The 27,194-nt window shown below is 39.4% G+C and overlaps 1 long non-coding RNA gene across 1 annotated transcript; it reads left to right on the plus strand.

Annotated features, from left to right (window-relative positions):
- Positions 1–434: 434 nt before the first annotated feature.
- Positions 435–27,194, plus strand: LOC122233629. Its single transcript, XR_006211280.1, has 3 exons — positions 435–651; positions 23,711–23,779; positions 26,984–27,194. It is a non-coding gene; the product is annotated as an uncharacterized LOC122233629 (long non-coding RNA).

Here is a 27,194-nt window from a genome sequence, read left to right on the forward strand (position 1 = left end):
CCTTTCTGGGAATTTTGCAGTGCAAAAGGGTTGTATCACAAATCTGATAATTACGTGGAAATCAGTTTGATTTCGTCGTAAGAGAAAGTGTTGTAAAAATTCTCAGGCATCCTCAATCCTCATTTTTTCCAGGGGACCACTGAGGTGTTTTGCAAGCCTCTGAGCTTGGGAGTCAGACGACCTGAGATACAACTTGGACCCTTAAAAGTTGTGATACTAAGAAAGAAATGTATAAGAAACAATATAGCCTCGTTGTTAATAGCCTGAGAGAGCCACACTGTTGGGGTTCAAACCTTGAGCTAGTCACCTCTTTGTGTCTCAGTTTCCTCATTTGTGAAGTGGGGAAGAGATACCCCCTATCTCACAGGATTGTTGTGATAATTAATACATATAAAGCAGGTATCCCAGTACCTGGGATAGATCTGCATTGCTAAGAGTTATCTATTATTGTTGTCATCATTACCTCATAAGATTATTGTGAGGAGTTGGTGAACCAGTCAGTTTAAGTGAAGTGCCCACCAGTATAATCTCTGTGAGAACTAGAACTTTGTTTTGCTTACCGCTGTATCACTAGGGCATAAAACAAGGTTCCTAGAACACAGTAGGTGCTTGATATTTGTAAATCTGCAAATCGATGAATAGTAAGAAGTGGTAAGTAAGTAAGATATTAGTTCCCTTCCCTATAAAATATTCAATTCTTTCCTAGATTACACTTAAGTATAAGAATTCAAACATTTTCCCTGAGGTTTTCTCTCTCCCCTAACAGTGGGGAGAGAGAAAGGAAGTAAGAGAGAGAATGGAAGAAGGCAAGGAGAGGTAAAGGTGAATCAAAAGTTAGGGGATGCCTGGGTACTCAGTTAGTTGAGCTTCCGACTCTTGATTTGGACTCAGGTTACAATTTCATGGTCAAAAGATCCAGCCTCGCATGGCTCACTCTGTGCTGGGAGTGGAGGCTGCTTAAGATTCTCTCTCTCATCTTGATGATGAAAGTTGAACTTTCTTTCATGAATTTGTTGTCTTTAAAATTTTTATTTCTTGGGGCACCTGGGTGGCTGAGTCAGTTGAGAATCCGACTTGGACTCAGGTCACGATCTGGGGGTTCATGGGTCCGAGCCCCGCATCGGGCTGTACTGACAGCTCAGAGCCTGGAGCCTGCTTCAGATTCTGTGTCTCCCTCTTTCTCTGCCCCTCCCCCACTCATGCTCTGTCGCTCTTGCTCTCAAAAATAAATATTAAAAAAAAATTTTTTTAAAGATTCTCTCCCTTTCCCTCCCCCCTCCCCCATTCACACATGTGTGTGTGCACACTCTCAAAAAAAGGAAAAAAAAAAAAAAGAAACATTCTTTCTTGAGTTAGGATTTACCATAATTTTACATCATAATTGCCTTTGTAATATAAATGATGGGCTCTTCCATGTCACTTCTACAGCCATGGAATGGAAAGCATTCTTTAGTCAACCATTCGTTCATCTATGATGATTAAGAGCCCAAATCTTAAAGCCCAAAGCCTGTAGAAAAAGTTCTACCTCTTACTAGTTGATCTTGGATTAAATTTTACTTCAGATGAAATAAATTTCTACTACTCTCTGCTTTTGTATTGTAAAATGAAGATAATAAGTGTTTTGGGGGGGCATGTGGCTGGCTGAGTTGGTTAAGCATCATTCTTGATTTCGGCTTAGGTCATAATTTCATGTCTCGTGGGATCGAGCCCCATACAGGCTCTGCTCTGACAGTATGGAGGCTACCTGGGATTCTCTCTCCCTTTCTCTCTGCCCCTCCCAGCCCCCCCCCCCAAAATAAATAAATAAATAAACTTTTTAAAAAAAGTACTTTTCTCCTAAAGTGTCTGGTGAATGACACATTGTAGGTATAGGGCTTGCTGCAGTGCTTACTAAATGTTAGCTATTAAAATACTTTTAAAAATCATTATTGAGGGGCGCCTGGGTGGCTCAGTTGGTTGAGTGATTGACTTCGGCTCAGGACATGATCTCAAGGCGCCTGGGTTCGAGCTCTGCGTCCGGCTCTGTGCTGACAGCTCGGAGCCTGGAGCCTGCTTTGGATTCAGTGTCTCCCTCTCTCTCTCTCTGCCCCTCCCCCGCTCATGCACATGCGCGCTCGCACTCTCCCTCTCAAATAAGTAAACATTAAAAGAATTAAAAAAAAAAAAAAACAAAACAAAACATTGAGCATCTGCGTGCTTAACTGAGTGTGTTCCTGGTCTTTGCTAGGCCTGGGATACAAATATGAATAAGATACCTGCCTGTCTCTCAAGATTCCTGAAAAGAGGCAATAAAGGAAACATTTCCCACAGAATCAGATAAAATACAATGAAGGTGATTGCTTGAATAAGGCATGTATCAACTATGGCACAATAGGAGGAGGAGCACCAAAGTCAGAGAAGGCATCTTAAAGTAGGTAGCATTTGAAATCAGATTTAAAGGATAAAATGAATTCTTATAAAGCCCTTTGAAGCAGTTAAATCTTATTAAGCCCAATTCAGATCCAAAGGCCACATATCAAAGTCAATTATACAACCAAGACTAATTTAATCCAGGAGCTCAAATTAGCTGAAGTCCACATCCTTTCTGAGTGCCAGCACCAGGGAGACAACAATTCCCAGACCCCATAAGGTAAGAGTGCCTCTCCACATCTCTTTTTCCCTGATAGAATCCTCAGATCTTTGTTCCCACTGCTTTTGGCACTCTGAAATGTCCTTCCCCACCTTTTATTTTATCCAAAACATAGCCATCCTCTTTGGAAGTCTCACCCTCCATTGCTCAGGCCTCAACTCAAGCACCTTCCTCAGGACTCCAGAGGCAGGTAGAATCTCCCTGAAACATTTGCAAAGTAACATTTGTTTGACCTTTCATTTGAATATCATTCTTGTCAAAAAGAAGAGAGAGGAGATAGAAGAAGACCCAGGAGAAAATGTCCCAGAAAGGATCATGAAAGGAGCAAGACAGAGAAAGAAGGGTGAAAAAGCAAAAGAGAGAAACTGAGAGAAAATGGAGAAACAAGGTGGAGGAAAGGGACACCAAATGTGAGAGGAATGGAAACATCATGGAGAGAAGAGAAAAGATCAATATCAGCACACAGAGAACATGTCAGTACCTACCTTCTCTTAAAATGCTATTTTGTGTAAGTTTTAAAGTAACGGAAATAAAACAGTATGCACATTGTCAAAAGTTTGGAAGATACAGAAAAGTGTAAAGATGAAACGTTTTAAGTGTACACTTTTTTTTTTTTTTTTTAATGCCCAAGGGGCGCCTGGGTGGCTCAGTCAGTTGAGCATCTGACTTCAGCTCAGGTCATGATCTCATGGTTCGTGGGTTCGAGCCCTACGTCGGGCTCTGTGCTGATAGCTCAGAGCCTGGGGCCTAGTTCAGGTTCTGTGTCTCCCTCTCTCTCTGCCCCTCTCCCGCTCACACTCTGTCTCTCTCTCTCTCAAAAATAAATAAACATTTAAAAAAATTTTTTTAAATGCCCATTACATCACCATTCACAATCAACCATCTTTTAACATTTTGACGTTTTTCCTTCCAGACTTTTCCTTATATACATATATATCTCCGACATGGTTGTAGTCATACTACATATACATTTTACTATACATATTTACTATCTAGTTAATGTGTCAGGTCATGTATGAACAAGGCATCGGATATACAAGGAGTTCATAATCTTGCTAGATATGGCAATTGGATAGTTAGACCAACTAGGATCAAAACTCCACACTGCCTGCTAGCTCCCTAACTTCCATTTACTCATTAGTAAAATGTGTATGCAACAATAGCACCCAAATGTTAGAGTTGTTGTGACAAAGGAGATAATCTAAGTAAAATAGGAGAGCCAATCAGGAATGCTAAGGTGAATGTTAGACAGTTGCCTTGGGGTGCTAATCACCTATTGTCTTTGACCCTTTGAAATGTGAATTTGCTCAATGATCTACATTTAAAATTCACTCCTTCACCGTTTTAGGGACTCCATTCTGCAAAGGACAGTGGATGTACCTGGCCTCCAGGACAGGGGACAGATACATCATCTAAGACAGAGAAAGTCTAGGAAAGGGCAATGTCGGACTTTAGGACTAATGTTCCCCACCTGTTCTGAAAAATCCCAGGGTCTAGAGCAGAGCTATCCAATGGAAGTGTAATGTTAGCTAAAGAAGTAATTAAAACTTTTTCAGTAGCCACATTAAAAAAAATAAAAAAAAGAAATAGGTGAAATTAATTTTAATTATATATTTATCCCAACATAACAGAAATATTACAATTTCATATGTAATCAATGTAAAAATTATTGAGATAGTTTGCCTTTTTTTTAAACCAAATCTTTCAAAATCTACACAGAATCAAAATACACATGTATTTTCACTTACAGCACATTTCATTTCACACTAGCCACATATCAAATGCCCAATAGCCACACGTGGTTAGTGGCTACTATGTTAAGTAATACGCATCTATACAGTCAAAAGCTATAAACTAAGGACCAATTAAGCTGTAGAGTGAGTGGTCTTGAGCCTGGGGACAATATTGATTTTCATAAGGTCATGTTAATGTTTTAATGTTGTATTTAATTCAATGTATAAAAAAAAGGCTGAGTGAATGCACAGACACTGCTTCGTTGAATATAGAAATAAACAATGTAAATTAGTAAGTTGAGCCAATTAAAACATTTCAGTTCTAAGTGCTAAATATCCTAAACTGTCTTCAAGTTTGGACTGACTTGCCATTTTTCTTAGTAGTGTAGCATCTACTCTCAAACACAAGTTTCTCAATTCATGTTTTATTTTAATATTAAATTTGAAGTCAATTCCCCCTAATTTCCTCACTTTGAAATTTCGTTTGTAATCCTTCATAAGCAAATCAAATATCTCCTTCCCCCTTTCTTTATTTTATCTGAGCTGGTCATTTGATTGCTCTGGATCTCAGTTTTCTCAATTATGAAAGACTGAATTAAATAATTGCTATGATTTAACACCTCAAATGTAACACTTAATATATGTCAGGCACTGTGCTAAGTATTTTGCATTAATTATCTATTATCCTTTCCACAAGCTTCTGAGGTAAGTGCTATATTATCCCACTTTTCTAGATTGGAATACTGAGGTTTAGAGAACAACTTGCCCAAGGTCTCTAAAAGTGTCCTAAGGGAGCCTAATCCATAGTGAGGGGCTCAAGAGAAACTTCCTGGAGGGACAGTTGAAACTAAATCTTGAAGGATGAGTTAAGGTGAGCTAGGAAAGATTCAGGTGAAAGGGGAAGGAGAGGGACAGAAGGAAGGGATGGGGTAGAGATGGGTGGGGGCTGAACGGAAAGCTTAGTGTTGGTAAGAAAAGATTAGGCTGAAGAAGTAACCCTACAGCCAAATTATGAAGAGTGTGGATTTCTTCCAGAAGAGAATGAGTAACCACTGAAAAACTTTAAACATGAGAGTACCGAACTAAGATTTGTTTTTAGAAGCAAGATGCCAGGAGACTTGTTCTGGGCATTATGGAAATCCAGTCAGGAAGTGAAGACGCCTGAACTAATTAAGAGGAGCTTATCTAAAAACATCCTTTTTGCTTCACAATTATTCCCTCTATTAAGGCATCAGCAAGGAAGACAGGGAGCTAGAGGAAATCACTTTTGCAAAATGCTGAGCATTCCTTTCTTACTGAGCAGATGATTTTTCTCAGAGTAGCCAAAGTTAAGAGAGGAGACAAGTGCCATTCTCTGAACCTACTCCTCCTACTAAAAAGTTCCACACAGAACTTTGGTCTCACAGGATAATTCCTACCCAGATACAACCCAGTTTGCGATTTTATGTTCTCTTCCCCCAAGGAAAGGTTCAAAAGAATTCAGAAGATGTAATGAGGTGATAAAATGGGAAGATTATTCTAGGATTATTCTACCGTGTAGAACTTGCATATATGTAAGGGATTTAATAGTAACATAGATGAAGGTAATAGTTTCATAGCATTTCTACCACTAGCTTTGACATTCATTCATTCACTCATTCATTCAATTAATATCTTTTGATATTTACAATGAGCAAGGTTCTGTGCTAGGTGCTATAATGATGGGGCAATATGCAATAGTACATCAGAAATAGATTTGACTCTGAAGAAGCTCTTAATTCTCAGACAATAAGATAACATTAAATAAAAGTAAGTTGTGTATAAAAATGACTAAAATGGGTGTATATCAAATATTATAAAATTGAAAGTAGATGGGGCTATCCTCAAGTAATGAGGAACAAAAGGTTAAAGGAGCGAAACTTTGCATTTAAAGCGGACAATAATTTATGTATAAGATTTGGATTTGCAGAGATTTGGGAAGAGCAATTTAGGCTACTGTTTCCCAAGCTGGACTTTGAAAACAAGGTTCTGAAGAACATTGGAAATTCCATGACAGAGGGTTCTCGGTTGTGCTGGGAACTTGCCTATTCTCAAATTGATTTCCTTCTCTCCCTCTGCCATATTTTGCATTTTAAGAAGTTGCTCCTTACAACTGACATTTCTCAGGCTCTCTTATCAGTTTCCTTGTGGTTTGGTTTGGCCAATGAAAGCAAGGGCAGCAGGTGAGGGGCCATGGAGAGGCTAGGTCTTTCCTTCTCCCTGTGCTTCAGGCAGTGTCTCCAGTACTGGCTGCATCCTCTTTGGGACTCCAACTGCAAATGGACAGCTCCTCTCTCTCAGTGGACCCAGCTTCTACTGGGTAGTCTTGGCTCTTGGGCCATCTACTGATGCATATTGAAACTTCACAGCTTAAAACAACAAATATTTTATTATCTCACACAATTCCTGAGGTTTAGTAATCTGAGAGTGACTTAACCAGGTGATTCTGGCTCAAGGTCTCTCATGAGGTTGCAGTCAAGATGTTGGCTGGGGCTACAGTTATCTCAAGATAACTCTCCAGAGTAGGACTCCAGAGTAGGACTCCAGAGTAGACTCCAGAGAGTCTTCAGTCTCCAGAGTAGGACTGAAGAGTTCACTTCCAAGTTCACTCACATGGTTGTTGGCAGGACACAGCTCCTAGCTGGACATTGGCCAGAGGTTTCAGTATTCTGCCAGGTGGCCTCCTCAGAACTGTATACAACATGGCAGCTTGTGTTTCCAATAGGAAGTTATCCAAGAGCTAGAGATACCAGAATAGAAATGCAGTCTTTTTAATAACCTAACTCAGAAGTAACATACCACCACCACTTCTGCCACATGCTGTTGGTAACACAGACTAACTGTGATCAGTGCGGGAAAGGCACACACGGGTGCTAATACCAAGAGGCAAGGATAATTGAGGGCTATCTTGAAGGCTGGTCCATCCTCTGGTCCCTGATGATTAACGTCCCTCTCAAATATGAAATACACTTACTTTCTCCCCAAAGTCACCAAAAGTCTCTTACGGCATCAGCTTGAAGTCAACGTGTCATCGTCTAAATCAAGTCCCAACACAGTTGAGGCTTCCTTAAGTATAGCTCCTTGAGTATAGTCCCTCTCCCCTCCATAGAGCTAAAGCAACAACTTATCAGCCCTCCAACATACAATGGTGACACGGGCATAAGAGGGTAACTGCTATAGATATTCCTGCTCAAAAAGGGGGAGAATGGCAGGCACAGAGAAGTCACTGGTCCACTGTAATTCCTAAACCCAGCTGAGCAAATATTGAAAGTTCCTTAATTAAGTCTCAATGTCTGGGAATAATTCTCCCTGGCTCTGAGCTTCATGTTCTGGGGTCTTGGTTCTGACTTTGAAGTCATCCTCCCTTTTTCGTGAAAGATAGCCCATGTTTATAGCTGAGGAGTTTTCTCAGCCTACTTCTTGCGAGTAGGACTTTTGAGAGTGTAAAGGCCTTTTAAAATTTTGTATTATATTGATAATTTTTGGTCCAAGATGGCAATGTTTCTGCATACACAACTTCCTTTAAAATTTGTATGAGTTTTCTGTGAATCTTATTGGAGTCCACTCCATTAGACAAAAGCTACACCTACAAATACCTTTCTGATGACATGGCTGAGGGATAATGACCTTAAGCTTCCTAGATGCTTTATCATTTTATTGAGAGTCTGTGTGAGACACACTTTTAATCTCCTTAGAGGAACTTTTGTCTGACAGAATAGTACTCTGACACATGCCTTAAATCTTTCTGAGACTTTCTTTGACAAAAGATTTTACAGTCACACCACTGGCTTTATCTTTGGGCTGTGTTTTACCGACAGTGCCCTGGATCTCATAATTGCTCAGAAGCTGCCTCTTAATTTTAGCTTTGTTTACCATTCAGAGAAGCTGAGGATTTTCAAAAACGGCAAATTCTGTCTCCTTTTTGTTTAACAGTTCTTTATTTTACCTCTCTTCTCTCACATGTTACTATAGAAGAAAGATTTGCTTGAAAATCTGTTTTGCTAGATCACCCAGTTCATTAGACACGTTTTCTACCTTTCAGTTACTGTATGGCAGGCAATGGTGTTGCTGAACTTTATGCTCCTTTATAATAACGTCCCCTTTCCTCTCGTATCCAATAACAGAACCTCATTTTCTTGCAAACCTTCACTTGCAGCATATCAAACATATGATATGATACCTCTATTAACAGTTTCTTCAAGTACTTTAGACTTTCACTAACCCCATCTCCAAAGTCCACTGCCCAGTTCCAAAGTTCCTTCTGCATTTTAGGATTTTGTTACAGCAGAATCCCACTTCCAGGTAGCAATAAGTACATAGTTATATATTTCTATGTAACATATTATTCTGAAGCTTAGCAGTTGAAAACAGCAAATATTTATTATCTCACACAGTTTTTGAGGATCAGGAGTCCAGGACCTGGCTTAACTAGATCTCAGGGCTAGGAGCTCAGGGTTTCTCAAGAGGATGCAGTCAGCCAAGATGTTTGCTAGAGCTGCAGTTATCTCAAGGCTTAACTGGGGCTGGAGAATCTGCCAAAAAATGTATTACCACACATCTGGGCAACATTACCTTCTCCCTTAGTCTCTAGAATCCAAGGGGTAGCATCTCCCTCATATTGCCCATCTGTGGGTTGTCCCACTATTACCCTTAGAATTTCTCTAAAAATTTTAAAACTAGTTCCTCACATTAGATTCCCTGGATTGAATTCCCTGGCATAGGTGCTGTTTTCTGTTCTGGATCTTGATTCATATGTTAGTCAATGAGGTTCTGTTGAGCTGAACAAAGTTTTGTTTGAGGGAACAAATTTCTTTACTGTGGGACTTTTCAGAGCTTTTAATATGTTAAATACACTGTCAATCTCCCTGAGGAATCTACAACACACAACATTTCCCAAATTCTTTTCATCACAGATCCTACCTTTGTTTTGTTTTTGTTTTGTTTTGTTTTTACATGCACCTTATAGCTAGGATGCAAGAGCCATGATTTAGAAACATCATAGATCAATTTAACTGAAACAATAAGCTTTGTAAAGGAAAGCAGTAGAAAACAAGGTGAGAAAAGGGTTTAGGCTTAATCACTGAGGGTGAGGTGTTTAAACTTGATCCTATAGGCATTGAAGAGTCACTGAAGGTTGCCTCCTGTTGGGTAAAAAGTTAGAATTGTTGAGCTAAACTGTTTAATCATAGCAATGCCCTTTATTTTTTTATATGCAGAATTACCTAGTATGGTTAGTGAAATGGTGAAAAGAGAATTGTAGTTTAAATTTTTTTTAATATTTATTTTTATTTTTGAGACAGAGAGAGACAGAGCATGAACGGGGGAGGGTCAGAGAGAGAGAGACACACACACAGAATTACCTAGTATGGTTAGTGAAATGGTGAAAAGAGAATTGTAGTTTAAATTTTTTTTAATGTTTATTTTTATTTTTGAGACAGAGAGAGACAGAGCATGAACGGGGGAGGGTCAGAGAGAGAGAGAGACACACACACACACAGAACCTGAAACAGGTTCCAGGCTCTGAGCTGTCAGCACAGAGCCCAACACGGGGCTTGAACTCACGAACCGTGAGATCATGACCTGAGCCGAAGTTGGACGCTTAACCGACTGAGCCACCCAGGCACCCCAAGAGAATTGCAGTTTAAATGTTTTTCTTTCTACTGCCTTTATCTTTGGTTTAAAAGGGTTGAAGAAACTTGGCCCAAACTTTAGGTATCTCATCTTGTTTGGCTTATGTTTTCAATATAGTAGATGAATTTGAAAAAAAAAAAAAATGGAGAAACCCTCAGAAGAAAAGAAAATGCTGCAACATACTCCTCTAAAAAACAGCTTTGTCAGAGACATTAAAAGATAGAGAAATTCTTTTGAAAAGAATTAGTGATGAGAAAAGAAGATGGAAGTATATCTCAGGGAAATAATGAGCTAGTAACTAGGAAGAGAATAGACATCTTTTAGGAAAAGCAGTATTTAAATGGTAATGTGTACATGACTTACCTATTTCTGCAAAACAAATTATCCCCAAACATTATTATTATCTTAACATTATTAACATTATTATCTTTCATAGTCTGTGGCTGTTTGGTTCTAGCTTAGAGATTCCCATGAGGTTAAGTCAGATGGTGGTTGTGATTGCAGTCATCTAAAGGCCTGACTTAGGCTACTAGATGTGCTTCCATGGTGGCTCATTCACATGAATGGCAAGTTAGTGCTGGCTACCAGCAGGAGGCCTCAGTTTCTCTTCACAGAGGTAAATTTTCAGGGGGTCCTTGAATTCATGGTGGCTGACTTCCCCCCAGAGCAAGGGATTTAAGAGGCCAAGGCAAAAATTACAATGTCTTTAATGTCTAGTTTCAGAAGGCCTACACTGTCACTTCTATAGTAATCTATTTGTTACACAAATCATCCCTGATTGAATGTAGGAGGGGAACACCAAGATAGGAGCATCAGTCTAGGTTATCTTGGAAGCTGGCTACCATAGCATATGTTCTGCATTCCTAGATTCCTCTGTTAACAGTCTTTCCCTCAACAAAACTCTTTCGAAATAGATACAACTTGGATAGCCAAATTATGCCTAGCATACTGAAAACATCATATTATCAGGTCAAATTTTAAAGAATTTCAGTGCAAGCTCAGCCAGTCTTCTGGATTTCTGTTTTCAAAGATATGTATGGGATTTCCTATTGCAAAAGCTAAGCAAGTCAGGAATCTCTCAAGAACAAAGATTTATCCAAAGGCTGAAAATTCATCATTGATGAAGAAAAGTAGTTTATGACACCAGTTATTTTATTCCTCTGCTCACCATAAACAAATTCATCTCTTTGGGGAGAGGGGAAGCAGGTATATACAATATCTGACATGCTTGATTTTAGAAGACCTCTTTTTTTTAAAACATGAAAATCATATAAATAATCAGTAACTTTTTTCCTTTAAAAAGTCCAAACTGTATTCATTCACAATCTGTATCTTTTAATGTGGGAGAGATAAGTTACTGAAAGTATATGACCAGAAGAAATGTTACATTTCAATTAATAAGAAGACTTACCTTCTTCTTACAGGTACGACCTTGACCTTTAGATAGGTCTTCTCTATGAGACTGTTCCAAAGATGAACTATTGCCCTCTCCCTCAATGATTTGCCAAATAGAGACAGTATGGTATATGAAAAGTATAAACTTTGGAATTAAAACCTTGTATCTTTGCTAGCTGTGTGACCTTGGGCAAGTTACCAAACTTCTCCAAATCTCTATTTACTACTCTGTAAAATGGGGATAATAACCAAATTGAGGATTAGATGATATAATATAGTACTTAGCAAAATGCCTGTTAGAGTGAGGGTTCAATGAATGATAGCTACTATTAACATTTTGGGCAAGCAAAGAAAGAAGTTCACCTTTCAGTCTTCAGGTCTTATCTTCTCTTAACACTACATGGCATCTGTGATTAGTGATTATTTTAATTCTTTTTTTTTTTTAGTTTATTTATTTGGGGGGGGAGGGGCAGAGGTAGAGGGAGACGGGGGATTTGAAGCTGGCTCTGCCTCTGTGCTGACAGCAGCAAGCCCAATGTGGGGCTTGAACTCACAAACTGTAAGATCATGCCCTGAGCCAAAACCAAGAGTCAGGCACTTAACTGACTGAGCCGCCCAAGCACCTCTGATTAGGGATATTTTTTAAGTCTTTGTTTTAATTCTGGTTCGTTAACACAGTGTTATATTAGTTTCAGGTGTACAATATACTGATTCAACACTTCCACACATCACATCACCTGGTGCTCATCATAAGTGCACTTCTTTTTTTTTTTTTTTTAACGTTTATTTATTTTTGAGACAGAGACACAGCATGAGCAGGGGAGGGTCAGAGAGAGAGGGAGACACAGAATCTGAAACGGGCTCCAGGTTCTGAGCTGTCAGCACAGAGCCCGACGCGGGGCTCGAACTCACGGACCGTGAAATCATGACCTGAGCTGAAGTCGGCCGCGTAACCGACTGAGCCACCCAGGCGCCCCCATAAGTGCACTTCTTAATCCCCATCACCGATTTAACCCACCCTCTCACCCTCTCTCCTCTGGTAACCATCAGTATATTCTCTGTAATTAAGAGTCTGTGTCTTGATTTGTCTCTCTGTTATTTTTTCCCTTTGCTTGTTTGTTTTGTTCCCTTTTTTTAAATTTTTAAATGTTTATTTTTGGGAGAGAGAGAATGGGGGAGGAGCAGAGAGAGAGAGGGAGACACAGAATCTGAAGCAGGTTCCAGGCTCTGAGCTGGCAGCACAGAGCCTGACACGGGGCTCTAACTCACCAGCTGCGAGACCATGAAGTCTGACATTTAACCAACTGAGCCACCCAGGTGCCCCTGTTTGTTTTATTTCTTAAATTCCACATATGAGTGAAATCACATGGTATTTTCTTTCTCTGACTTATTTCACTTAGCATTATATTCTCTAGCTATATCCATTTTGTTGCAAATGGCAAGATTTCATTCTTTTTTTTTATGGTTGAATAAAATATATATACACATTTCACATATTTTTTATCCATTCATCAATTGATGGACACTTGGCTGTGTCTATATCTTGGCCACTGTAAATAATGCTACTATAAACATAGGGGTACATGTATCTCTTTGAATTAGTGTTCTTGTGTTCTTTGGGTAAATAGCCAGCAATGCCATTGCTGGATCATAAGGTAGTTCTATTTTTAACTATTTGAGGAATCTCCATACTGTTTTCCACAGTGGCTGTACCAGTTTTCATTCCCACCTAACGATGCATGAGGGTTCCTTTTTCTCCAGATCCTTGCCAACATTTGTTGTTTCTTTTGTTTTTTATTTTAGCCATTCTGACAGGTGTGAGGTGATACCTCATTGTAGTTTTGATTTTCATTTCCTTGATGATAATTGATGGTGAGCATCTTTTCTTGTGTCTGTTGGCCATCTGTCTTTTTCTTTTTTTTCTATTGTTTTTTATTTTTTATTTTTAAAAATTTACATCCAAATTAGTTAGCATATAGCGCAACAATGATTTCAGGAGTAGATTCCTTAGTGCCCCTTACCCATTTAGCCCATACCCCCTCCCACAACCCCTCCCGTAACCCTCAGTTTGTTCTCCATATTTATGAGTCTCTTCTGTTTTGTCCCCCTTCCTGTTTTTATATTATTTTTGTTTCCCTTCCCTTATGTTCATCTGTTTTGTCTCTTAAAGTCCTCATATGAGTGAAGTCATATGATTTTTGTCTTTCTCTGACTAATTTCACTTAGCATAATACCTTCCAATTCCATCCACGTAGTTGCAAATGGCAAGATTTCATTCTTTGTGATCGCCGAGTAATACTCCATTGTATACGTATACCACATTTTCTTTATCCATTCATCCATCGATGGACATTTGGGCTCTTTCCATACTTTGGCTATTGTTGATAGTGCTGCTGTAAACATGGGGGTGCATGTGTCCCTTTGAAACAGCACACCTGTATCCCTTGGATAAATGCCTAGTAGTGCAATTGCTGGCTCATAGGGTAGTTCTATTTTTAGTTTTTTGAGGAACCTCCATACCGTTTTCCTGACTGGCTGCACCAGCTTGCATTCCCAGGCCATCTGTCTTTCTTTGGAGAAATGTCTGTTCATGTCTTCTGCCCATTTTTAATTAGATCATTTGTTTTTTGGGGGTGTTAGGTTTTATAAGTTCTGTATGTATTTTGAATACTAGCCCTTTATTGGATATGTCACTTGCAAATATCTTCTCCCATTCTTTAAGTTGCCTTTTAGTTTTGTTGATTGTTTCCTTCACTGTGCAGAAGCTTTTTATTTTGATGAGGTCCCACTAGTTCATTTTTGCTCTTGTTTCCCTTGCCTCAAAAGACATATTGTGATTAGTGATTTTAAAATGTTGAAGGCACTTCAAAAATAACAATGATTAAAAAGCTTAACTTATGGTCATGTTGCTCCTTACTTTTAAGTTTTCTCTGGATGCAAAGCAGTCCATTCAATATGTAATTCAATGAAGTAGACATTTTTAAAAATACTTTTTCTCACAATGATGACCCTCAAGAAAAATAAGACACTGCAACACCACAAAATGATTATCAGATTATAAACCTGGGCTTAATTTTCCCAGAATTGGTCTTTGGAAAGTAAATGTTATAAATCTTAAGATATTTTGGGAAGTATTCAATAAACTTTGGAGGTAATCACCTTTGTAAGACTCTTTCCCCCTATTTTCTAGACGGAAAGGGGAGAAGAATAATACTTTATGAAGTCTTTTTATATATTCAAATGCAGAACAGCCATAACCAAAAAAATGAATTACAAAGAATAATCAGGAATCTAAATATGTACATATTTTGATTCAGTACTAAATGGGTTTGGCAATTTTGATGCAAAACTATTTCATACTTTGCATGTATTTATAGCTTAACCATTTTATATACTTTTAAAAACTGAAATAAGAATAACAGAGGGGTGCCTGGGTGGCTCAGTCAGTTAAGCCTCTGACTTCAGCTCAGGTCATAACTTATGATTTGTGGGTTCAAGCCCTGCATCAGCTCTGTGCTGACAGCTTAGAACCTGAAGCCTGCTTCAGATTCTGTGTTTCCTTCTCTCTGCCCCTCCCCTGCTCACGCTCTCTCTCTCTCTCTCTCTCAAAAATAAATAAACATATAAAAATTTTTAAAAAAAGAATAGCTCTTAGAAAACACACAAAATGTTTTTAAATGTCCACTTTTAAAAAAAGAAAATATGAGTAAACGAGATTAAGAATATATGATTTTATTAAAACATAATTTACAAAGCAGCTGCAGATATTATTTTATTGTTAAAAAGTTAATACAAAGTATTAGTATTGGCTTTTCTTCCTTTGTGCAACTCAGTGATGATTCATAAAGTACCATAGCCTATATGGATATAATGGAATGCCATGTAGCTACCAAAAATGACAAGAGCCTCATTCATGTCCATACATGGAAATGTGTATAGAGTAATAAAAAAAAGAAGAGATACAAAGTAGCATATATACTCTGGTTAAACTATGTAAAAATATATGCCTATATACTGTAGTACAGTGGAAAGGACAGTGGAAATCAGAAGAGCTGTATTCTAGTTGTGACACTTGGCTGGATATTGATATCTAAGCAATTTATCTGCTTGTTCTCAGTTTCCTCATCCATGAAATGAAGAATTTAATCTAGAGTCAGTCTATAAGGAAGGCCAGTCTCAGTGCTAAAGTTTAGTGATTCCAGAGTTCACAGATTCGGAGTGACATAGATATAGTTTATCGTTTATTACCTTCTTTCCCATAAAATTGTTTAGGTTAATAATAATTTTAAAAGGATACCACATATTTTTAGGAAGACATAGGACAGACATAATATTAATCAGGAAATAAGATTCAGCGACAGACAAATATAATGTTTTCTTTAAACTTTGCAGGGGTGCCTGGGTGGCTGAGTCGGTTAAGCACACAACTCTCGATTTCGGTTGAAGTCATGATCTCACAGTTCATGGGATTGAGCCCCACGTTGGGCTCTGTGCTGTCAGCATGGAGCCTGCTTGGGATTCTCTCTCTCCCTCTCTCTTTGCCCCTCCCCTGCTCATACTTTCTCTCTCAAAAGTAAATTAATAAACATTTTTTAAAAATTAAAAAAATAAACTTTGCTTAAAAAAGTTACTTGAAAGGGGGCACCTGGGTGGCTCAGTTGGGCCACTGACTTCAGCTCAGGTCATGATCTCCTAGTCAGTGAATTCGAGCCCTGCACCGGGCTCTGTGCTGACAGCTCAGAGCCTGGAGCCTGCTTCAGATTCTGTCTCCTCTCTCTGTTCCTCCCCCACTCGTGCTCTGTCTGTCTCTGTCTCTCAAAAATGAATAAACATTAACATGTTTTTTAATTATTAGGAAGTCACTGAAAGATTTGAAGTAAAAAAAAGTGACATGATAAAAGTAGTATTTTAAACCAGGTATGTATCATATCAGAAAATGAGAGAATGAAGGCAGAACGACCCTTTAAAGGATGATTAACAATAAACTAGGCATGGAGTAGTAAGGGCTTGAACTTGGGAAGGCACATTATTTATTCATTTATGTATCAGGCATTTATAGACACTCACTGAGCTAAGTGCAGGGGGAACAAAGATGCTGTGAGTGCGAGTGCACAATATTTCTCCATCCCCTTTCCCAATTTAATTTCCTTCATAGAATTTCTCATTATCTGAAATTTTATTTATTTGGTTTTTATTTATTTATTATTTTATTATCTGTCTCACCCTCCAGAATATAAATTCCTTGAAGGCAGAGAGTATCATGGATATAAATACTCAGTAAATTCTTGCTGAATAAAAGAGAAAGTGAAAATTATATTGAATCTTATACCATCTTTTCTGGTACATTTCCATGGCTTTGTAGCTTCAGACTAATTTAGCACCAAAAGCCCTTACAGACCCTCCTGCTTTGTTTCTAGTAAAATTAACTGAAGAAATTATTCTTATGACTGCCCTCCTTTCAGACTACTAGTAAAGTATTTCCCCATAAATTTTCCTCCCCTTCTGTTCAGAAATTCTTTCTTTGATAAAAATGAAGCTAGAAGAGAGAGATGATTATCTGTGCTTCTCTCAGTTCTTTCTGTATTACTTGTCTCCAGATATTTGATTATTAGTTTGATGCAATGGCTAAATATCCATTAGCCCTTTTTCTTGCAACTTCAGCTTACAAGCTTGGCTGAGACTGAATGGTACCAAACACCTCTCTCAGAGCCACTGGGAGATGAGACGGAGGTGAGGATCAGAGCCAGGGAGGAGAGCTCACAAGGTCAACAATTAGCAATAGTCTCTATCCCAATATCTCTGTGGTTTTTACTGACTTTAGAACTACATGCCTCAGCCATGGGGCTCCAACACTTCTCTCTCTGAGCGGTAATACTTGAATCTGCTTCCCTTGAAAGTAATAGCATTTCACATTTGTAGAGCACTTAAGAGTTTACAAGATGCTTTTTAACCCCATGATCTTACTTAAATCTTATTTAATCCCTTTATTCTCATGCAGGTTATTACAAGTTTTTCTAGGAGAACCAAGGGGAAAACTTGAGTAAGATGTGGGAAAAGGAAGTTCATAGATAGTTATAAGCTGACTAAATGGTAACACTAATCATGATAAGACCAAAGCTGGGGTTTTGTGTATGTGTGTGTGTGTGTTTGTTTGTTGCTGTTGTTGTTGTTGTTTGTTGAAAGAGAGAAAGAGTGCACATGTGCACACACAGGGGAGGGGCAGAGGGAGAAGGAGACAGAGAATCTTAAGCAGGCTCCATGTCCAGTGCCCAGCACAGAGGTCAAGGCGGGGCTCTATCTCATGACCATAAGGTCATGACCCGAGTCGAAATCAAGAGTCAGATGCTTAACCAACTGAGCCACCCAGGTGCCCTGAGACCAAAGCTGTTTTGATTGGCTCAGGTTCTTCATTCTGGATAGAGTTGATTTGTTATTTTCCAAGAGCTGGTGTTCTCCTTTGTCCTCTGCTGTCTGGCTCATCCACAATTAGTTGTATTGGAAAGCTGATGCTACTCCAAAGGGCATGTAGGTTCTACTTGTCTCTCAGTCTAGTTGGTGCCTGGCTCTGTCTTCCTTGCAAGCTGGAAACTGGTGGCTCTTCGTCTTATTTCCCGCCTCCAGGTAATGTCTGTATTAGATTGCCTCATCGCCTGTTGGGGCCTGTTGCTGCCTAAGAAATAAATGATTCTTCCTTTTGTTCTGACATCTCTAAATTATTTTTCCTATTCTCCTGACCTCACACTATTTCTATCTTTTCCTTTTGTTGTTTTTGTTTTTCTGATACTTCCTACAACTGTACTTGTTGATTCTCTTTCCATCTTGCATGTGGACAGCAGATAACCTGTTCTGTCCCATTATCTCACCCACTTTCTTGGGTATTAATCACTCAGGTGCCCTCGGGAACTGTGACTTCCCAAAGTCATCTCATTACATTTTTACCAAGGCCAACCCAATGCCTTAGGGACCCTGGTAATAAAATAATAACAATTACCATTATTGAGAACTTACTGACATGTGCTGCCAGGCAATTTACACAAATGATTTTATTTAATCCTCCACATAACCCTATGAGGTCAAATTTGAACAGGTGGGTCAGCAGAGGCTTTATCTGCATGATTGTAAATAAAACCACATACAAAAGATAGTGACTGGATATGTTGGAGTATATGACTAGCCCTATACATTAAGACCCCCAAGTTCTCAAGACACACTCAATGGAGATTTGTATCATACGAAGAAAAAACTTACCCTGGGTAGAGAGGGAGGTTAATCCTGGTATATGTCTATTAAATCTAAAGACAGAAAATAAAATCTAATATTTCTTATGGAAGTCAGTTACATTGGTGGCCCTCAATCAACCATACCTCCTGGCATTTACATTCTTATATAGTCCCTTCTCTCAGGGCTCGGTCTATGTTTTTAAGAGTAGAATACAGTAGAGGGGTACCTGGGTGGCTCCAGTTAAGTGTCCAACTTCAGCTCAGGTCATGATCTCACAGTTTGTAAGTTCGAGCCCCAAGTTGGGCTCTCTGCTGTCAGCAAAGAGCCCACTTCAGATCCTCTGTCCCCCTCTGTTTCTGCCCCTCCCTCCCCTGTGTGCGCATATGCACATGCTTTCTTCTCTCAAAAATAAACATTTAAAAAATAATTTAAAAAAAAGAATGGAATATGGTAGAAGTGACATTCTGCCTGTTCCAGGCCTAAGCCCTAAGAATGTCTGGCAGCTTCCACTTTTATGCTTTTAGGAGCCTTGAGTCACCATTTGGTAAGTTCACATGGAGAGAGAAAAGCCCTGAGACTACATGGTAGGAAAGAGAGGTCTCTCCTTGCCAGCATCCCAACTGAGTCTGGCCTTCCAGACACGCCCAATGAGGTGTCAGATACAGAAGTGAAGCCATCCTGGAGATTTCCAGCGTCAGCTGCCATCCGACTGCAGCCATGTGAGAGACCCAAAGGAGACCAGGAGAACTGACCAGCAGAGCACCAACCAGTCAACCTGTACAATCGTGAGAAATTAAAAAACAAAAACAGGGGCGCCTGGGTGGCTCAGTCGGTTAAGCCTCCGACTTCGGCTCAGGTCATGATCTTGCTGTCCTTGAGTTTGAGCCCCGCGTCGGGCTCCGTGCTGACAGCTCAGAGCCTGGAGCCTGTTTCAGATTCTGTGTCTCCCTCTCTCTCGGACTCTCTTCCGTTCATAGTCTGTCTCTCTCTGTCTCAAAAATTAAAAAAATGTTAAATAAATAAATAAATAATAAAAAACAAAAACAAAAGATGTCGTTTTAAGCCATGAAATTTTAGAGTGGTTTATTAAGCAGTAATAGATAACCAAAACACTACTAAGATTAATAATGTTAAAGGTTATGATTAGTTTTGAGTCCCATTAGATAATATTTGGTCAAGAAGCTTAAGAATACTAGAATCCTACCTTAGACCACAGCCATCCCCTACACCTCCGCCAAGGTCTGGAGGAAGAAATATATACAGGAGACAGTGGCAAAAGAAAACAACACTTGAATTTTAGCTAGGCTTGCTCTCTCTGATCAGGTGGTCTGAGGTGACATGCTTAGAGCTGGAGGCTTATAGGGCCTTTTTCAAGGGTAAAATTAAAAATACTTAGCCACCAGGGCTCAGTTGGTTGAACATCTAACTTCAGCTCAGGTCATGATCTCATGGTTCATGGGTTCGAGCCCCACGTCAGGCTTTGCGCTGACAGCTCAGAGCCTGGAGCTTGCTTTGGATTCTCTGTCTCCCTCTCTCTCTGCCCCTCCCCTGCTAATGCTTGCTCTCTCTCTCTCTCTGTGTCTCTCTCTCAAAAATAAACAAAAAATTAAAAAAATATATTTAGCCACCAGGAAAGCCAAGAACCTGCCTAATCAAAATGGACACTAGGGGCGCCTGGGTGGCGCAGTCGGTTAAGCGTCCGACTTCAGCCAGGTCACGATCTCGCGGTCTGTGAGTTCGAGCCCCGCGTCAGGCTCTGGGCTGATGGCTCAGAGCCTGGAGCCTGTTTCAGATTCTGTGTCTCCCTCTCTCTCTGCCCCTTCCCCGTTCATGCTCTGTCTCTCTCTGTCCCAAAAATAAATAAAAAACGTTGAAAAAAAAAATTAAAAAAAAAAATGGACACTAGCTGAAACAGGCTGCGCCTTCACAGTGTAACTACAACCTGGCTGTTCCCTCTCTAAGCCTGAGGGCAGGCCTGGGTTAAAGTGTCACTCAGTTCCTATGAGGGCAAAGAGAGAGGAGCCCAGAGGGATCCATACCCATGTGTGATCCAAGGACATTGTGCATGATCTTGACTGCTGGGGAAAATGACCTGGTCAATGTCTTGGAATCTAACCAACCAATAGCCACTTCTGTCAGGGAAGTTAGGGAAAAATGCATATTACCTATTTAATCACATTAACTCTACTTTAGAAGGTAGATATTTTTCTTGCTATATTACCCATGAGAAAATTAAGTATCAGAGAGGTTGAATGACTTGTTTGAGGCAACACAGTGTAAGTATTAGGAATTACAGGGGTGGGTTGGAGGAGGTTGATCAGGAGAGATTTTTTTTTTTAAATTTATTTCTCAGAGAGAGAGAGAATGAGACAGAGTGTGAGCAGGGAAGGGGCAGAGAAAGAGGGAGACACAGAATCCAAAGCAGGCCCCAGGCTCCAAGCTGTCAGCACAGAGCCCGACATGGAGCTCAAACTCATGAGCCATGAGATCACACATGACCTGAGCTGAACTCTGACACTTAACCGACTGAGCCACCCAGGTGCCCCAGGAGAGATGCTTTTTGAGCATGGCACATCATGAAGTCACTTACATGGTCATCTCAATTGTTGTCTGTTCAAGTGAAAAACAAAGTCAAATGAAAGTGCTATTCTATTAGAGGCACCCAAGGAAACTGGGCCCAGAGTCACCTTTTTTGTGGCTTGATAACAGAACAGGTAGGAAGAAGGCATCTCTTTCTACTTCAGCAAAGAAGTGGCTGCACTGTCCAGCTGTGGTTGGTGATATGCGTCTGTGAATAGCCACTCAGAAATGCATGTGAGACCTGCCCTCCCCTCATGTATCTTGAGAGATACAGAAGTGACCTAAGGTTCATATGATCACCTTGTAGAGGCTGCTACTGTCCACATTATCCAGTTCTACTGTCAAACTAGAGTGGCCCAGAGAAATATCTGCTATACAAACATCACAACTCTGACAGAAAACTCTGTATTTGTTCCACCCCCACACTTAGCATTCAAGTTCCCAGAAGTTTGCAATTATCCTCAAAAGATGTTTCCAGACAAGACTTACTCAGCTTTGGTTTTTGGTAGGATAAAATTATTTTGTTTTGTTTTATTTTTTTTTATACTTGGCTGACCATTCTCATTCCACCCTAGGCTGGTGTATAAAAGCCAGTCATGAGCCACATATCTGTTCCCACTCACTTTTACCTGCTTGTTCTTTCTCTCCTAATCCTGGATTCTTGGTCTTATATGCCAATTTGATATCTGCATCTCTCTTTCTTTGTGTCAACCCAACTTCATTCTCTGGTGGATTACACTGTTTCCTTTAGGTTGGTTGGACTTTGACCTCTTGCTCAGTTTTCAGCTATACTAGTTCCTCTGGCTTGGCATCCCATATTGATTTAGCTGAGAATCTTCATTCTCATCCCCATTATTGCAGAATTCCACCAGCTACCTGCACCTGGGTGGCATGTATTGTCCAAGCCCTGTGACTGGGAAAGAAAACTATCTGACAAAAACAATGGCAGAAGACAGGGAAGAATTGTTTTCAACCTGCACTTGCTGTCACTGCCAGCCAAATTTCTACCTGCCCACCTCCGTCCCATTTTTCTTCTGGCTCCATGAAATTTAGGAAGGATAATATATGTATATATATATATATATATATATATATATATATATATATATATGTTTGGTTACAACAATTTTGGAAACCGTTTGGCAGTATCTACTAAAACTGAACATATGTGTATACTTTTACCAAACAATCCTACTCCTAGATACATTTCCAGTAGAAATGCATACATATGTTCACCAAAAGACACGTACAAGAATGTTCACAAGACTATTCATGGTAGCTAAAAACTAGAAACAATCCAAATGTCTAATAGCAGTAGAGTGGATAGAGTAGTATATTCATACAATGTGCTAATATAACAATGAAAAAGAACAGACTACTTCTATGCATGACAACATGGATAAATCTTATATATACAATGTTGACCCAAAAAAGCCACACACAAAAGAATACATAATATATTTTCCATTTATATGAAATTCTAAAACAGGCAAAACTAATCAATGTTGTTGGAAGTCAGAAGAATGATTACCATATGGGGAGTGGTAACCAGATGGGGACATGAGAGGATTGGTTGCTGATAATGTTTGTTTCTTAATCTGGGTACTGATTAAACTAGTGTGTTCACTTTGTGAAAATTCATCCAGCTGTATACTTGTGATTCATGTATTTTCCTATATATGGTCTACGTGAATAAAGTGAATGACAGAAGGAAAAATTTTCTTGCTTTCTCCTGAAAATGTAGTTATTAAAGATGCTCAAGTTTAGTGGCTGACTAAATGGGTTTTGTGTTCCTACTTGTCATTTTGAAAAACATAGCAATTCCTATTAACCTATAAAACCTATAGATTCTGCTGCTATAATGGAGACATCCCTCCCCAACCCACCTCCAGTGGACATCATGGTATTTGGCAGGACATGATCAGTGATATTGCATACAGCCAACACTACACAGGTCTCCACCCCTTGGTTCCCAGATGGAATGGAAGAAACACCATTGTGGGCCTACCTCTAAGAAGGAGTCAGGGGGTATTGTGGAATGAGTTAACCAGTTGGCTGGATAAGACAGATTGCAGGCTGCAGAGCATGAAGCGACAGCAAATGTCGACATTGTCAAGGGTTAAAACTGTAATAGATGGCTACAGAGATTATCTTAGTGAATTACATGGCCAATGAGACTAAGCAGAGCAGCAGAGGCTAGGTACAGCACAACAGGATGGAAATGGAGACCATTAGGACAGAGCAAGTAGTTTTGGTAAAAAAAAAAAAAAAAAAAAAAAAAAAAAAAAAAAAAAGTAATAATAAAATAAAATAAAGGAGCAGAGGAATGAGCAGCCCCAGGCTTTTAATAGGGCCTTTACAGCCTCCACGCATTGGAAAAGAACTATGAAAGGTCTGAACTGTTCTAGACAAAAATCCTTTACTCTTTGTGTTACTATCCAGCTTCCCTTTCTGTGCTGTTTTGGTGACATCCCTCACTCACATCTTACCTCCCATCTTCTAGGATTTTGGTTCCTTGAACCTTTCTCAGCTCTCCTGGCTTCTATGATTTGGGCATCTTCCATCATCTGAGGTGAGAAATCCCACGCTTTAGCCAACAACCTCCTGCTCTCAACCTCTGACTCTCCCAACCCCTCAAAGGTCAACAATACTCCTCTCCTTCAGTCACCATCACCTGACTGGGGTGGGGATCCTGGATAGAAAGAAAAACAGCAGCTGGAACCAAGCAAGGCTGTCTTCTCAGAACTCAAGATCACTTCTTCGCTGCTACAGCCACCACACACTTTGTGTGAAACTCTGCCCCTGGTGCAGTCTGTCCCCTTTTGGACTGAGTTGCTGTAATTGACAAACCCATGTAAACTGGCATAGAAATTTAAAATGACACTAGTATCCACTAGTGTGTGTCTTCCAGGTTGGGAATTCCTTCATGCTATCGTTCCTTCCTGTTTCCTTTGCTTCAACTTATTTGTTAACTCTCCTTGTTTTCCCACTTACATTGGTTCTATACCTTGGCACCATTCTAAGACAGTCTAGTAGGTACTCTATTCTGGTCCCTCTAAGATGCTACCCTACTTGGCCACTTTTGTCTCATTTTATCCTACCAGGAGACAATAATCAAAATTCTCTTTGTTTCTATAGTATTTCTTGCTGTTTACATGGCTATTTGATATTCTCTTTCTTAAAATGTTGCAAACTAAGATCTGAACCACCAGCAGCAATACAAGGTAATGGAAGTCCATATTTTGGAAACTGATAAAATGGGGTTGAATTCCTGGATCTATCACCTGCCAGCTAGGAGACTTTGTATAATTTACTTGACCTTTTAAAGCCTCAGTTTCATCATTTGTAAAACAGTGATCTAGTCTGGAAGTGTTGGGAACGTTTAGCAATATTATGTGAGGATAATATCTATGAACTACTTAAATGTTTGTTGTGATTGTTCAGAGATTTGTTTTTAAGAACAGGCATTAACTACCTTCCAATTACTGAATAGTGTTACGGAGTCAAGCTGATCTGAAAAAGAAAATGCATTTGCTGAGAAGTACACAAATGAATCCCTTTCTATAACTGTCTACCGAGAGAAGCATAAATAGCGAGCTCTGCAAAGAAGCACATACTGAGGTGCAGAAGAATGCAATTCAAGTATACAAATTAAGCACCAAAATTACATTATGCGTTAAAAAATACAAATATTAAGAAATTGATAGAATCAAGAAAAAGTCACAGTCCTAAGATATTGCTGATCTCAATAAATGGCTTTTGATTGTGGAAAGATCTAAAAGAAGCTGACTCCAAAACAGTCTAGAGAATTCTAGAAAGAAATAGTATTTATGTTGAATGTTGCAGCAGACCAAGGCCACAACAAGAAATGCAAGGGTTTGGGCAGCAATAAGACAAAGGCCAATTAATCAACAAAAATCAAGAATGAGTAAATAAATATCCAAGGGCAGAACAAGATAAGATGACCAAAGTACATACGGCCTGCAGGGAGGAAAGCTATTGATCAATCAAACAGTTGGCCTCAGAAAGGGTCACAGGAAATGTGGAAGAGGCAGAGTTAGCAGAACAGACAGTACCCAGACCCATCAGAGAAGGACTCTCAGTATAGAAGCAACATACTCTTTTAGCCTCAACAAAGCCATTACAGTTCTCTCACCCTGGTGAGAATGTGTCTGCAGTGAGCCTGGTCTGTAGTCTTGCTGGTAACTGTAACTAGATGGTTAGGAGTGAGAAGGAGACTTAACAAGGTTCCTTGGAAAGTATTTCAGGGCTGTCTTGGCTAGCTTCGTATGCAGGTTTATCTGTCACTGATGGAAAGGGAGGACTTGACTGGAGCATGGATCTGATCAGTAAATCTTCGTGGGCAGTCCTCAGGTCCACAGCCTTCCTGGTTAATAAAATGGCAGGATTATATTTCTAAGAAAAATATTTAGTGTGTCTAGCAGTGTCTAGCAGTCTTCCTGGTTATACACCACAGTGGGGAAATAGAAGCAGCATCCTGTCCTTGGAACATCTTTTCCTTTTAGATGTGCAATGCCAAATACATCTTTAAAGAGTCCCAGAAAGTCAGTCTTCAAGCCCCTGAAGGAATCTTTTGTATGTTTTTTTATATAGTCGAACTATGTTCCACAGAAAATTTGGGAGTAACATACTGTAGCATACTGGAAAGGGTACCTGTTTTAGTGCCTGACAAATCTAGTTTGAATTCGAGCTTACCCACTTATCAGCCGTGTGACTTTGCACAAATTATTTAATCACTCTGAGTCTCAGTTTCCCTGACTAGGAAATGGAGATAATATCTATCGGAGAGTTGTTGTGAAGGCTAACTGTGATTAAGATATATCTCACTGTAATACCTGAAACATTGAAGCTAACGGCACCCAGTAAGTGGTAATTCTCTTTCTTTTCTGCTGATTTTTAATGGACAAAGCCATATCTCATCTCTTATATAAGGTTCTCTCCATCTAGCAACCTACTTGCACTTTTTACAGACATACTTGACTGCTATCTTGATCCTAGATGTTCTTATAAGAACATAAAAGGATTTGTAACTGGAGTATGTAACTACAGAATGATTGCTCTCCAAAAACGTCCATCTCCTAATCCCTGTAAACTGTGAATATGTTGCCTTACTTGGCAAAAAGGATTTTGCAGATGTGTTTAAGGTTAAGAACCTTGAAATGGGGAAATTATTTTGGATTATCCAGGTGGGCCCTACTTAATCACATGAGTCCTTAAAAGCAGCAAACCTTTCCCAGCTGCAGTCAGTGAAAGGGAGATGTGACTATGAAGAACGGTCAGAAAGATTTGATATAAAAAGGACTCAACACACCATTGCTGGTTTTGAAAATGGAAAAGGGAAAAGCGTACCGTGAGGCAAGGAATGCTGGCATCCTGTAGAAGCTGAAAAAAGCTAGGAAACAGAGTCTTCCATAAGGCCTCTAGAAAGGAATGAAATCTTTCTAATATCTTGATTTTAGCCCAGCGAGGCTGTGTTGAACTTCCAGCCTACAGAACTTTAAGATAATAATTTTGTGTTGGTTAAGCCCTAATGTCATAATAATTTGTTATAGTAGCAATAGAAAACCAATATATACAGACACTGAAAAGGGCTCAGGACCACGGAGGTAATGACAGTATGGCTTCCAATTAACCAATTGATTAATCATAAAAACCAAGCAATAATTATTTATGATATGATAAAAATTACCTTCACAAATCCTCAAAAATAATATTATAAAATATTTTTTTTCTAATCTTCAATCTTAAAATGCAGATGTGGTCAAGCAAATCTGGTTATCACTGCTCAAGAGTAATAAGAGGATTTTCTTAAAATGTGGAGTAAAAAAAGAAGATAAATATTTGTGGCAAGAGTTCTAGATGGACCATAAGCTGTGTCTCCACCCTGAATGCAATTATGTCAAGGTGTCTCCATCACTCACCATCACTCTCTTCATAGAAAGAGATAATGTGCTTCATGGGAAAAA

This window comes from Panthera tigris, chromosome E1, assembly GCF_018350195.1.
Source record: "Panthera tigris isolate Pti1 chromosome E1, P.tigris_Pti1_mat1.1, whole genome shotgun sequence".
NCBI lineage: Eukaryota > Metazoa > Chordata > Mammalia > Carnivora > Felidae > Panthera > Panthera tigris.